The 14,254-nt window shown below is 40.7% G+C and overlaps 1 long non-coding RNA gene across 2 annotated transcripts; it reads right to left on the bottom strand.

Annotated features, from left to right (window-relative positions):
* On the bottom strand, nt 8,357-10,367 carry LOC104777499. Of its 2 annotated transcripts, none has more exons than XR_766296.2 (3): nt 10,143-10,367; nt 8,914-9,236; nt 8,357-8,818 (listed from the first exon to the last, which is right to left on the bottom strand). It is a non-coding gene; the product is annotated as an uncharacterized LOC104777499 (long non-coding RNA). The 2 variants fall into 2 exon arrangements; XR_766295.2 differs by having other exon boundaries at nt 8,914-9,158.

Here is a 14,254-nt window from a genome sequence, read left to right as displayed (position 1 = left end):
CACTTTCTCCGACGTCGTTATCTGACCAACGAAGGATCATGAGGGAGAAGAGAACTTAAATTCTTAAATTCACATGAAATATTTTTTGAAACATCATTACACATGAAATTATAAAGTTATGTTTATTGGAAAAAAATGAAAAAAAAAAAACTCACCCATTAACCCGTTTTAAAGGACGCGGATCTTTTTCATCCGGATCCAGTTATGTTGATTTGCCCGATTTCAAATTTTCTTTTAAATTACCCGACCTAAGATACTTAAAAGTCTCATTTAATCTCACTTACATTGTATTCTTTTTTGGTCGTTGGGGGCATTTTTGTCTAAAGGAGAAGTTGTACTTCTCTTTTACTAATATAGGGATAGTAAAAATTTAGTTATATTGTTGCATTTTGAAAACCAAAGAATTTTCAATTCGTTTATTCAATTTTGTAAATGATATTTTTTGCATTTTTACATAAAATAGAAAATATAACACAACATTACTATATAAAATTAAATATCTCAGCATTTTCTCAAATAGATGTTCTTGGTTGGTTAATTTTACATTACATCCATATATTATAGCTTCCAAAACATCGTGGTATGTTTTTTTTTTAACATCTTTAAAAGTTGTTTGTCCCTCTACCTTAAATTTTTAGGAACTTCTATATAGTTTAAAGATGTATTTAACTTTTTATTTCTAGATAGTCACAAGAAAGAAGGCATCTTATTTCAGCTACATTTTGTGGTACATGTTTATTAAAATGTAATGCCTGTTATATTGCTACCTCTTTTGTGGTACGTTTTGTGGTATATATCCCTACCTCTTTTTCTTAATCAAAAAAACTTTCATATGAGTGGCGGCGATTTTAGGGTTTCGACGAGTCCTAATGAAGTGGTGATGATGGATACGGGTGAGAGGGTTAGATCTCCGGGGGATCCACCGGATATGTCCCAGTCCTGGTTGTAGAAGGTAGTAGGGAGTATGAGTGGTGGAATCCAGGCTCCGGAGGAGGTGTTGTCTGATGAGTTTGTGACGGAAAGGGTTTCGCTGGCCTTTCCAGATGGGGAGGATGGAGAGCCGGTGATAACTATTGCGGATGATGTCTTGAAAGCTATGCATGGGCTGTGGAAGCAGTGTATGATTGTGAAAGTTCTTGGGTGGAACGTTTCACTTCCTGCTATGATCCGCAAACTGAAGGAGATCTGGAAACCGAATGGTGTGATGAATGTAATGGACTTGCCGAGACAGTTCTTTATGATTCGCTTTGAGAAAGAGGAGGAGTACTTGGCTGCCTTGACTGGGGGACTGTGGAGAGTGTTTGGTAGTGTTTTGACGGCGCAGGCTTGGTCGTCGAATTTTGATCCTCTTGTTGATGATATTGTCACAACACCAGTGTGGATTCGGTTAAGCAATTTACCCTTTGATTTTTTATCATAAGTCAATCCTGATGTGTATTGCTAAGGGGCTGGGGAGGCTGTTAAAGGTTGATAGTACGACACTCAATCTGGCGAGAGGCAGGTTTGCTAGGGTTTGTGTTGAGGTGAATCTGCGGAGGCCTTTGAAAGGATCTGTGGTGGTGAAAGGGGAGAGACTATGTAGCATATGAGGGGTTGTCTACTATATGTTCTGCGTGTGGTATGTATGGTCATGTGGTACACCATTGTCCGCAAAGGGTGGAGAGTTTGAGTGGTGAGGTGATAAAAGAGACGACTGCAAAGGTGGGGGATTCAGAACCTGTGAATTCGGGAGCTCAGGTGGAGGCGGGTTTTATACCGGTTCAACTGTGATCGACGGGTTGATTCGGGGACATCTAATACGTCTCAAGTTGCAGTAGGGAGAAACATGAGCGGCACACGTCGAAGTACCGGGGTCGTGGCTGAGAATGCAGTTATTGCTGTCTCGAATAGTTTTGGTGAATTGGAGGTGGATATGGTGGAGAAGGAGTCAAGAACTGATACGGATATGTTAGAAGAGAATAAGGAGAACGAGAATAGGGAAAATGTAATGGTTCGAACGGAGACAGGGACAACCGGAAAAGAAATGGTGTTTAGGGTGTCGGGTAATACGGGTCGGAGTGGGACGCGGGAAGGTGTGGTGGAGAAGAAAACGGGTTCGAAGAAAAATTTGGGAGTTATTGGGCCACGACCCAACTTGAAAAAACCTTTGCATCCTACGATGGGTCTGATTTACGGTCCAGCGAATGGGGAGACTGACTTTTCATCGTCGGGAAAGCGATTGAGAGTGGAAGGTGAGGTGATTGGGAGACCCGGTGGTTTGTTCACGGCGGACACCGGTGATGGGGTAAAGGAAGGTCGTTTGGGCAAGCTTGTTGTGAATGGAGTGAGTGATAGTTCTTCACCATCGGGTGTGTTGCCTTTGACAGGGGATAAGGGGGATCATGGTGGTACTCTGCCTAAAGAGACGGAGGAGAATAAGGGGGATCCCGGTAATTTCTTTGTTTGTCGTGTATCAATGATAAACTGCATTATGTGGAATTGCCGGAGGGCAAATAAACCTAGTTTTAGAAGATCGATTCGATATCTTTTGAAGAAGTTTGTGACGGATATGATTGCTATTTTTGAAACTCATGTGGCGGGGGATAGAGACGGTAGGCTTTGTAGAGGTTTGGGTTTTGATGGGTCTCATCGTGTGGATGCATCTGGACAGAGTGGGGGAATCTGGCTGTTATGGCGAACTGGGATAGGAGAGGTTGAGATAGTTCAGGCTACTGATCAATTTATCCATGCTAAGGTTGTGAATGGCACAAATACGTTGCATTGTATAGTTGTCTATGCTGCTCCATCGGCTAGTAGAAGGAGTGGTTTGTGGAATAGTCTCAAAGATGTGGTACGAAGTGTGGATGGTCTGGTGATAGTTGGGGGAGACTTTAATACTATTGTCAGGATTGATGAACGGTCTGGTGGGAATGGTCGTTTGTCTTCGGATTCTTTGGAGTTTGGGGAATGGATAGATGATCTCCCGCTGATTGATATGGGTTTTCAGGGGAATCAATTTACTTGGAGGCGAGGAAGAACAGAGAGGTTCTTTGTGGCTAAGCGGTTGGACCGGGTTTTATGTTGTGCTCATGCGAGCTTGAAGTGGCAGGAGGCAACAGTGACTCACCTGCCTTTTTTGGCATCAGATCATGCACCGTTGTATGTGCAGCTGTCGCCGGAAAGGAGGAGTGATCCAAAGAGGAGACCATTTCGCTTTGAAGCAGCTTGGTTGACTCATCCCAGTTTTAAGGAGTTGTTGTTTAATTCTTGGGATGGTAGTAAAACAACACCGGAGGCACTTAAGGGTTTGCAGCGGACTTTAAAAAAGTGGAATAGGGAAGTTTTTGGAGATGTACAGAGGAAGAAATAGGGGTTAATGAGGGAGCTTACGGAGATACAGTCCGAACTTGATATCCGACAGACAGATGCTTCTTTAGTCCGTGAGGCAGAACTCTTACAGGAGTTTGATGTGGTGTTGGAACAAGAGGAGCTTATCTGGTATCAGAAGTCTCGCGAGAAGGGGTTTGCTCTTGGTGATCGCAATACTAAGTTTTTCCACACTTCAACAATCATCCGCAAGAGAAGGAATCAGATTGATATGTTGAAAAATAATGCAGGACAGTGGATCTCGAATGCAGTGGAGTTGGAGGATCTGGCTATTAACTATTATAAGCGTCTGTATTCATTTGAGGATGTAGATCCTGTGGTGGAGAGATTGTCTGACGTAGGCTTTCTAAGGGTGTCTCACGCGGATAAAGAGGCGTTAAATAAGCCTTTCTCGGAGATGGAGATAGAAACGGCTATCCGCAGTATGGGTCAGTATAAGGCCCCTGGACCTGATGGTTTTCAGCCAGTGTTTTATCAACATAATTGGGAGGTAGTCAAGCAGTCGGTGACACAGTTTGTTCTGGAGTTCTTTAGGACCGGTTGTCTACCACTAGGGACAAATGATGCACTTCTGGTACTTATAGCGAAGGTGTTAAAGCCAGAAACTATTGTACAGTTCCGTCCTATAAGTCTATGTAATGTGCTCTTTAAGACTATTACCAAGACTCTAGTGGGACGTCTAAAGGGAATGATGACGAGGGTGGTTGGGCCTACTCAAACAAGCTTCATCCCAGGGAGGTTGGGGACGGACAATATTATTACTGTTCAGGAGGCGGTCCACTCCATGAGGAGGAAGAAGGGGAGGAAAGGATGGATGCTTTTGAAACTTGATCTGGAGAAAGCTTATGATAGAGTCCGGTGGGAGTTCTTGGAAGAGATGTTACAGGCAGTCGGGTTGCCTGAGGAATGGGTTCATTGGATTATGCAGTGTGTTACAGGTCCCTCAATGAGTTTGTTATGGAATGGGGAAAGAATAGAACCGTTTAAGCCATCAAGAGGGTTGCGTCAGGGCGATCCGTTATCGCCATACCTTTTTGTTTTGTGTATTGAACGCTTGTGTCATATGATTGAAGCGTCAGTTGTGCAGAAGAAAAGGAAACATATCAAGTTATCAGGTTCGGGACCTCATTTATCGCATATATGCTTTGCGGATGATTTGATTCTGTTTGCTGAGGCATCAGTGGCACAGATAAGAGTGATACGGGGTGTGTTTGAGAGATTTTGCAATGCTTCAGGCCAAAAAGTTAGTATGCAGAAGTCGAAGATCTTTTTCTCTGAGAATGTGTCTAGGGAGTTGGGGGAGATGATTAGTGCAGAGAGTGGGATTCAATCAACAAAGGATTTGGGGAAGTATCTTGGTATGCCGATTCTACATAAGAGGATAAATAAAGAGACGTTTGGGGAGGTGCTGGCGAAGGTTACATCGAGGTTGGGAGGTTGGAAAGGGCGTATGTTGAGTTTTGCGGGTCGGGTAACGTTGACTAAATCAGTGCTCTCATCGATACCTGTGCATACTATGAGTACGATCAAACTTCCTCAATATACTTTGGAGAGGTTAGATAGAGCTTCTAGAGACTTTCTCTGGGGTAGTACTGCAGAAAAAAAAAACAACATTTGGTTGCTTGGAAACTTGTGTGTCGTCCGAAGGATGAGGGGGGTCTGGGGATTCGAGTAGCGAAGGAGATGAATAAGGCTTTACTAGCTAAGGTGGGGTGGAGAGTCTTGCATGATCACACTAGTTTATGGGCACAGGTGGTGAGGAGAAAGTATAAAGTCGGGAGTGTGCAGGACCCTAATTGGATGACCACTAAGAGTAATTGGTCGTCTACGTGGCGAAGTGTGGGGTTAGGACTGAGGGAGGTTGTTAGCAAAGGTTTGTGTTGGGTCGTGGGAGATGGGCGTACAGTCAGGTTCTGGAAGGATAAGTGGTTGTTAGGGGAGTCACTTATTACGGATGTAGTGGGTGTGATACCATCGGGTCTTGAAGATTTGAAAGCTCGGGATCTGTGGAATGATAGCAGGGGATGGGATGTTGCGTGTATAGCGCCTTTTGTGTCTGACAATACTAAGCTTGAGCTGGTGACTGTCGTCTTGGATAGCTTCTCGGGTGTTACTGATAGAATATCATGGGGTGAGACCGCTGATGGTTGTTTTACTGTAAGTTCTGTGTATGCTTTCTTAACAAAGGAGGAGAGATTGGGGCAGAACATGGGCTGTTTTTACAAACGGATTTGGCAAGTTGTGGTGCCGGAAAGAGTAAAGCTTTTTTTGTGGTTGGTAGCACATCAGGCTATAATGACTAATACGGAGAGACTGCGTCGTCACCTCAGTGAATCTGATGTTTGTACGGTGTGCAGGGGTGGGATAGAGACGAGTATGCATGTGTTGCGTGATTGTCCTGACATGTCTGGCTTATGGAGGAGAATCATACCACGAAGTAAGCGACGAGAGTTTTTTGCAATGACTCTACTGGAGTGGATGTACCATAACCTGGATAAGGGGACAAGTACTTGTGACGGGGATTGGGCAAAAATGTTTGCACTGGCTGTTTGGAGGGGATGGAAATGGCGTTGCTGTGATGTTTTTGGGGAGAAATTGGTCTGCAGGGATCGGGTCTCCTTTGTAAAGAAGCTTACAATGGATGTGACAAAGGCACAATCGATTACTGCGAATCACTCCGGGACAACAACACAGGTGGTCCGAGAAATTGGCTGGGTGGTTCCTGATCAAGGTTGGTTTAAGCTTAATACTGACGGAGCGTCAAGGGGTAATCCAGGTATGGCATCCGCAGGAGGGGTGTTGAGGAATAGTGTGGGTGAATGGTGTGGTGGCTTTGCAGTACGTATTGGACGTTGCTCGGCGCAGTTGGCTGAACTTTGGGGCGTCTACTACGGGTTGAGTTTTGCTTGGGAGGCAAAGGTTACGCGGTTGGAGGTGGAGGTGGACTCGAAACTGGTGGTTGGTTACCTTACGACAGGGATAGGAGACTCCCATCCTCTGTCCTTCCTGGTACGTCTGTGCCATGGCTTCATTACGAGGGACTGGATAGTCCGTTTTCGTCACGTGTATAGGGAAGCTAATCATCTTGCTGATGGGTTAGCTACTTATGCGTTTTCTCTTCCTTTAGGCTTTCATGTTTTTAACACGGTCCCAGAGTCTGTTGATGGGCTGCTACGTGCGGATGCTGCTGGTCATTTGTGCCCGAGACATATTCGTGTGTAATTGTTCTTTGTTCTTTTAATAAAATCTGGGGTAATACCCCGGTCGTTTACCAAAAAAAAATTTGTTTTAAAAGGTGTANATCCCTACCTCTTTTAAATCTGCTGCTATTTCCAAGATTTTTTACATTGTTTTTTTTTTTTTTTTCAGAACAAATTTTATTAATGGGTCTTCCCAAAAAATTGGCAAGGCCTTGGTAGTTTACATTTGGACATGTACAAAAAGAGATAACAAAAAATCGGTCCACTAACGAAAACAAGATCGGCTCCTGCTGAATTTAGCTTGACCTGAAGCAGCGGTCGGAACAGTTATTCCAGCTAAAGCGAGATCCACTCCTTTGCGGCATAGACGATGAAGTAAACCTTTACCAGAAGCTTTCGAAAACTGAAGCTGGTTCACACTCCATCGTCTCACCTGACCCGGAACAAATCTCCCAGCATGTTCTAACCGCCAACCGCAGGCTCTGCGGTGTCTGTCCCTTGCCTAGCAACTCAACACACTCAGAGCTAACCCTCGTTTCCAGAAGTGGTGACCTTCGTTATCTAAGAGCAAGGACCAAGCACTCGGTCCGGAGTGAAATAAAAACGCGGCAACCTCTAACCTACTGATTGTTCAAGCCAAAAACTAAAGATCAAAATCCGCAACCGCCTACTAAGATCCAATGAATCTAGAACTTACCTCCAAGACTAGCAGCGAGACCCACCAAACCTCCACCGACTTCCGCCACAAACTGTAGCGGTCAATTGAATGTTGAGCACGTCCCAGAAGCTACTCACCTCACGAGAACCGTAACCCAAAGAAACAAGCAATCGAACCGACTGGATATGGGGAGATCTGCAGATCCAAAGTCAAGACCACCGGATATCGATCCCTAAGATGCACCTAAAAGGAGATCCCAGCTCCCAACGCTCATCAAAGCCAAAACCAACCGGAGCTACCGACGCTAGACGAGACATTTAACCCAGATCCGCCGAAGTGAACACTTAGATCGGAGCTGTCCTCACACTCGTGAAACCCGATGAAACTCCGGCGAACAACCACAAACCTCTCCTCGTAGCATGCGCCAGATCTGCTCTGGAAACCACCTACCTTGAGCCCAGAAACGGACGGAGGACAGCCGCAAACTCAGGGGAAAGGAAACGTCGGCGAGAAGCTACTACTAACCAAAGGAAGAGAATCCCTCTCCGGCGTCGGAAGGGCAAGCCGGAGAGGCAAAGCGGCGATTAGATCTAGGTTTTTCTGTTTAGAGAGAAGGGAGAGAGAAAGGAAGAGAGACAGTTTTTACATTGCTATATCTTATAAAGTTGCTGCTACTTGCAATAATTTTCTTTTTCCACTTCACATGTACCTCATAATGTAGCATAATTAAATTTCGTGGATTTCTGAACCAAAAATCGTAAAACTACTCACCATGTTGTAGAAAGGCCCGGCGATGGAGTGGTGCAAGAGGTGCTTTTGCACCATGTCAAATTATTTTTGAATAAAAATTACAAGGTTTTTAGGCACTCAATATTTGATATTTTTGACAAAAAAAGCATCCCAAATTTCTGAAAACTACGAAAAAGACCTCCAGAATGAAAAGATAAAAAAAAATTGCACAAAGTCCAAGGAAAACCTGAGCTGGCCCTAGTTGTAGATAAAAAGACTACAAATAAAGTTTTTCTCAGTACTTTGTTGTCAGATCCAAGATTCACCCATACCCGATACTTAAACCAAGATGATTTAATCATCTAAGATTCTACGTTAAAATATTCGTTAATAAACAGACATATGAAAGAGAATAAGAAACCTTTGACATATTAATCCAAACAGATCCTCGGTATATACAGTTGCGTCTCTGTCCCATTTGACCAAAGTCACAACAAATACAGTCCAGTGAGACAAAGTAAACATCTTTGAGCGTATCATTTCAAAGCTATGAATCCCCGTCTTTGTTAAAAATTATTAATCGACTACAGCCTTTTCGGTTGTAGAAGACTATGAGACATCATCTTGATTTCGGATCGTGATACCTGAGGCTACAAAACTACAAGAGATAATTAGAAGAGCGAGTATCAACCTCCTGCAATTCACACCTCCTCCTTTATATCTGTTTGCACCCTGCGCTAATTATAATCACATCAGTAATTTAAAGAACACATTAATGGAAAACATGACACATATTATGTTTTGATTTAGCTCAATGTCTTAAAGAATTTGATTCCATACTCCTCAGCTAAAGCTTGGCCCTTCGCTGTTAGGACAGCATGAAGAAGAAGATCATGCATCAATATACTACAAACTAAACATCAAGAAAGTAAGCATTCAACATTTCAACTGCATACATACCCTTTTTGTTTCGTCCATGTCAGCCTTGTTTCCAACCAATATTTTGTTATTGTGTCTGAGCCTGAGGGGCGTTGCTCGCTATTCTTCATCTAGTTCCTCATGTCTATTTAAACGATCGTGTTCAGTTGCCACAAGTCGACACAATCCACTTTTCTTACGGTCATTGCAAAATTGACTTTATAAGAGGAAATGATAACAAAACACATAGAAGATCAGACAAAGACATACTGTTGATGATGATTCACCTGTTACAGACAAGGAGTATATCCATTGCTCAATGTAATACATTGGAAGAAGATAAATGGTTTTAAACGCTTTAAAAACTGCAAGAACAAATGAATTTTTGTTTTACTTATTGAATGTTTGGTGTCATAAGTTGTAGCATAAGTAAGATATAAGAATCTACATTCCTTTTAAATATCGTTCACTTGCAAGCAAAAACGTTAAATCCATATTATTACCCGTTATATATAATTTAAATACATAAAGCGAACAAATAATTAAACACAAAAGGAACTAATACTAGAACGAGTTCCAAAAATGCTCTTCTTTTTACTCATTTACACAAAAATTTATATCTGTTAGTAGGCATATATAGAGGGAAATAAAATGCAGAATGATGGCGAGGGAATTTCCTAACATTTGCAAGTAAAAAATGGAGTTTCAGTTTTGAGATCTGAAAGCCTAAAATAGTGGTGTTCCTTGAACTACTTGCTAATTGCTTGTTAATTTGTCATCAGGAATAAATGGAAGACAAAGAACAGCTTCCGCATGACAAACCATGAAAACTGAAATAAGGAACTGACACATACCTAATCTCTTAACTAAAAAAAATCTTTAAACTGACAAGACATAAAACCTTGAACATCAAAATCTTAGTTCACATGGTGCCAAGGAAGTACAGTAACAGATCAGAATCATAAACCTTAGAAAATTGTTAAAGCCCCTAAAAATCAAAACACCAAAAGTAATTGTCGACCTGAAAGCATCTTGGACCATTTGACTTCAGTCTAGGGTTCGTCTTAAACGAGGAAATCCACTATATATATCATCATGTAGAAGCGACTTTCTTAAGGAAAAATGGAGTTATGTCCTAAACAACCAAAGTGGGAATTTTTATATAAAAAAGCCCGATAGTGATCCACTCAAGAGGCACGACGGGAAAAGGATATGAGACTAAAAACCCTAGAAACCATATGTAACAATTGAAATTAGCACTTAATATCTACCTTTTTAAATGCAAGAGTCAAGGCCAATTTCCGTTGCTACTCCATCACGCATTCTCTCAGAAAAATTAAGAAAATGGATATGAAGTCTTCACTTCAGTGGACGAATAAAGATAATTTGGATGATATTTGTGCCAACGAATATTGAAGTTTGAGATAATCGGGTTGGAGAAAAGAGAGCGATGAAATCAGTTATATCATCTTCAAAGATTAGGTGATGGGTCTTAATCGAATGTTTAACTTCCCCAGCTAGTAAAACGTAGAAGAAGAGGCAAGAAGCGCAAGAGATTTTGTAAGGACACGTGGCACACTCTAGGATGCTGAGGTGGCAATGTTGAGGGAGATAGTTAGCCAACTATTATAGGATAGATTTGTAATAAAATTTTAGAACATTAGAGACTAAAATAATTAAGGACAATTGTCATGGATACTATCATTTTTAGTTTTTGGGTCAAAAATACCACAAGCCCAATAGTTTCATTTCTCAAACCCTTGTTTGCATCTCCTCTCTCTTCAGACGAAAAGATCTTATCATCGGACTCTCGTCGCTTCACTGGTCTAAATCGCTGGCCTATCTCGTCGGATTCTTGTCGCCAGGTTCTCATTGCCGGATTCTAATCGCTTTGTCTCGCCGTTTCGGGAATACGTCGACTCGCCGTTTCGGGAATACCTTGATCGAGATCAACTTAGCCACCAAAAATCCTCTATATTCAGATCGAGATCAAGCCTTGTTTTTCCTCGCCGTGTTTTTGTTGAATCTCGTATCCGCGGATATTCTTATTTGATCAATCTTCCCCACGCGACACTTTATCATTGGTTTATCGCCATTTAAGTAAGCTTCAGATCCATTTTAACGTACGGTTATCGTTCTGGTGTAAATATTGAAAGGATTATAAAATCCATGATTGTGTGATTTAGGGTTTGATTTTGTGAACTTTAAAATGATTGTGTGTGTGTGATATTTGAAACGATTGTGTGTGAAACATAAACCTAAACAATTTTGGGTGAAAATTTCAGTAGATTCTTATGATTTGGGTGTAATTTGAAATGATTGTGTGTGATATTTGAATTGATTGTGTGTAAAACTAAAACCAAAACAATTTGGGTGAAATGATTGTGGGTTGTTTTCATCATGTAACGATTAGGTCATAGACATGGCCAAGAGCGGATTGATGTAACAATGGGGATGATAGTTTTGTTGAGTACAATGGAGATGCTAGAGTCTGATTGATGTTAGTTTTTTTAAATTCATGAAAGCATCTATATAATTTAGGATGACACGATCTGTGTTTTTTGTCTTTATTTTATTTGTTGCAGGACATGGGTGATTCTTTCCCAGCATAAATCAAACTTCCTCAACTTTGTTTCAACATTGGAGAGGAGCCTAGATCAGACGTGAAAATAAACCAGTTTTCAAACTATGATTGCATCACGGAAGTGAAAAGCATCCTCTCGGTTACAGAGTATGAGATGATCAAGAATTCCTTTCTAGGACCTATTTTGAAGGTTATCAAAAGATGATTGATGATGTCAGGGAAGATGGTGCACTGTTTTCTGAGCAGAAGCTTAAAAGTATCAAAGGAAAATGAACTTTGGCTGCATTTTGGAGGACAACCTATCAGATTCTCAATAAGTAATTCCATATGGTCACTGGATTGAAATGCTCTGCATGGGAGGGTGATGAAGATGAACGAAAGAATCTTTTGACTGAGCTAACTCTGAAAATTCTCACACAATTGAAGATCTTTGTGATATTCTACGAGAAACTGATTCAGAGGAAGCAGATGAGAGGTTCTGTCTGGCGATGGTGATATTGATTGAATGCATCTTTTTCAGAGGTACAAAAGGAATAAGTTTCCAGCAAAAAACCTTAAGAGAGCTTAGCATCTGGGTATCTCAGCTAAATCCTTGGGGGAAAGATGCATATAATCTTTTGATTACATCGATTAAGAAGAATGTCCCATTAAATCTGACGAAGAATAAGTATGACTTGAATGGATATCCGTTGGCATTAAACTTGGGGATTCTTGAGTTTGTTCCAATGTTACAGTCATCTTTCAGTATATTGAGTGTAATTGAGCAACCAACAACATATCTGTGTGAAAAATACATGCACACAGTTAATCCATCAATTGCTCAAGTGGAGAATATTGAAGCATCAAATAATGTAAGTTGTGTTAATAAGAATTTTCTCTTAATTTTAAAGGACTAATAGTAACTTGGGAATGTCTTACTAAACAGAAAATGTTTTTGTGCAGATAAAGGTTATTCACATATTGCCTTCAATACCTAATGATGCGGAAGATGAAGTCTTCTTGGAAGACACTAATGACCAAGATTTGAATTTGTTGGTAGAAGTATTGAACATGGGCTACAAACTGACATTTGAAGATTGACAAAGAAAAGCATTAGATTTTGGGGCTGTGATGGAAGACATTGCTATCAGATCATACCAATTTCATAACAAGCAGACGCTAAAGCCACCCTCTTCAGCCACCCTCTTCTGGAGAGTCACTAATGGAGAAACTAAACAAACTGTACAACATTGTTACAAATGGATTCAAAGATGTCAAATCTCGGTTATCAAAAATAGAAGAGATTCTGGGAAGATATAAACCTACTAATACAGACGATCAAGTAAAACATATATATTTTTTTAATCAACTTCCAGCTTCCTCTTTAAGAAATTTTTTTCATGCATCTAACTGCTATCCTTTTTCATTTTGTGTTGTAGGAGCTATACCAAGATAGTGGAATGCCTCCATTTCCCAGTTCTCCAATTACAAACCCTCCATTCCCCAATTCTCCAATTACAAATTTGTACAAAGATGATGGGATCCGTCCATCTACCAGTTCTCCCGCTGAACAAAATATAGAGCATGTGACACAAGTTTCTAACTCTCAGATTCCTAAATCATGTACTTGTAAAATGAATTAGTTTCTTACTTATAAATTGACAGGTTCCTAAAGAATTAGTTTCTTACTTGTAAATTAAATTTTAGAAAAAGTAGTCTTAATCATGTACTAAAGCTTCCTAAAACCGGTTTCTACTTGCAGTGTGGTGGTGGGATCCGTCAATCTGACAGTTCTCCAATTGAACAAAATACAGTGCGTGAGGGTTTCTGAGACTCAGATTTCTAAGGAGGTAATAATTTGTTTCTTACTTGTATTTTGAATGTTAGGGAAAGCATTCTTAATCATGTACTAAAAGCTTCTAATATATTTTCAGCAATTATGTGGACATGACACAGTTTCTTACCAATCACCAACACCTTCATTGTCTCAGTGTGTACATCTGCTGCAAGAAGTTGAAGTTATGTATGAGAACAAATGGAGAAAAGGAAGAGTGCGAGCAATTCTTGAAGAGTTAACCGAAAAGTTCAATTTAACAAATAAGGTAAAAAAAGATTCATAAACCTTAAAACAATTTTAAACACATAGATGGAGATAAAAATGTGATTGTCATATTAGGAGAGTTACTGTTTTGGCTTGAGTCCAGCCTTCTTTTCTGCAAAATGACTGCACATAAAAAGAACCAAGCAGTTTGGCAGTGGTTTGCCTATGGTTCGCATTCCTGTACGTTGTATCACAATTGTGCTCGCCCATATACTTAATCACTACAAAGAAATCAGATGACTTCAGCTTCATTGCACGCATCTTCCAGTTGCAACTAGGATCAACACATCCCAATATCAATCGTTCTGTCTAACCACAAAGATCTGAACTCAAACTTGAACTCAAGTGCAAACGGCCGAATCTTCATCATCAACTCTGCTTTGTTTTGAGATATTTCCCCTCATGTATATAATCAGTCGCTTGAGTGTGATATGAAAAACCTATAGGAATACCATCATAAATCACTTTTTCAGCAGTTGAATAGGTATCAGTATGTGATTCAGAAACTATGGCGCCACTTCCACTTGGTTCATGAAACTCCTACAAACATAAGTACATATAAAATATAACAATTAGGGAATGCCTTCATATCTAATAAAGACTTTAGGATGACTTTTCTGACATACAAATATCAGAGTAGTTTACCTTGGTTAGATCACGAACTGATGCAACAGATATATCACTATCCGAAAACTGCAAATCTTGAATGCATCGGTTGT

This window comes from Camelina sativa, chromosome 3 (genome assembly GCF_000633955.1).
Source record: "Camelina sativa cultivar DH55 chromosome 3, Cs, whole genome shotgun sequence".
Classification (NCBI taxonomy): domain Eukaryota; kingdom Viridiplantae; phylum Streptophyta; class Magnoliopsida; order Brassicales; family Brassicaceae; genus Camelina; species Camelina sativa.
The sequence above is the reverse complement of the archived record's forward strand: the minus strand, read 5'-3'. Positions and strand labels throughout refer to the sequence as shown.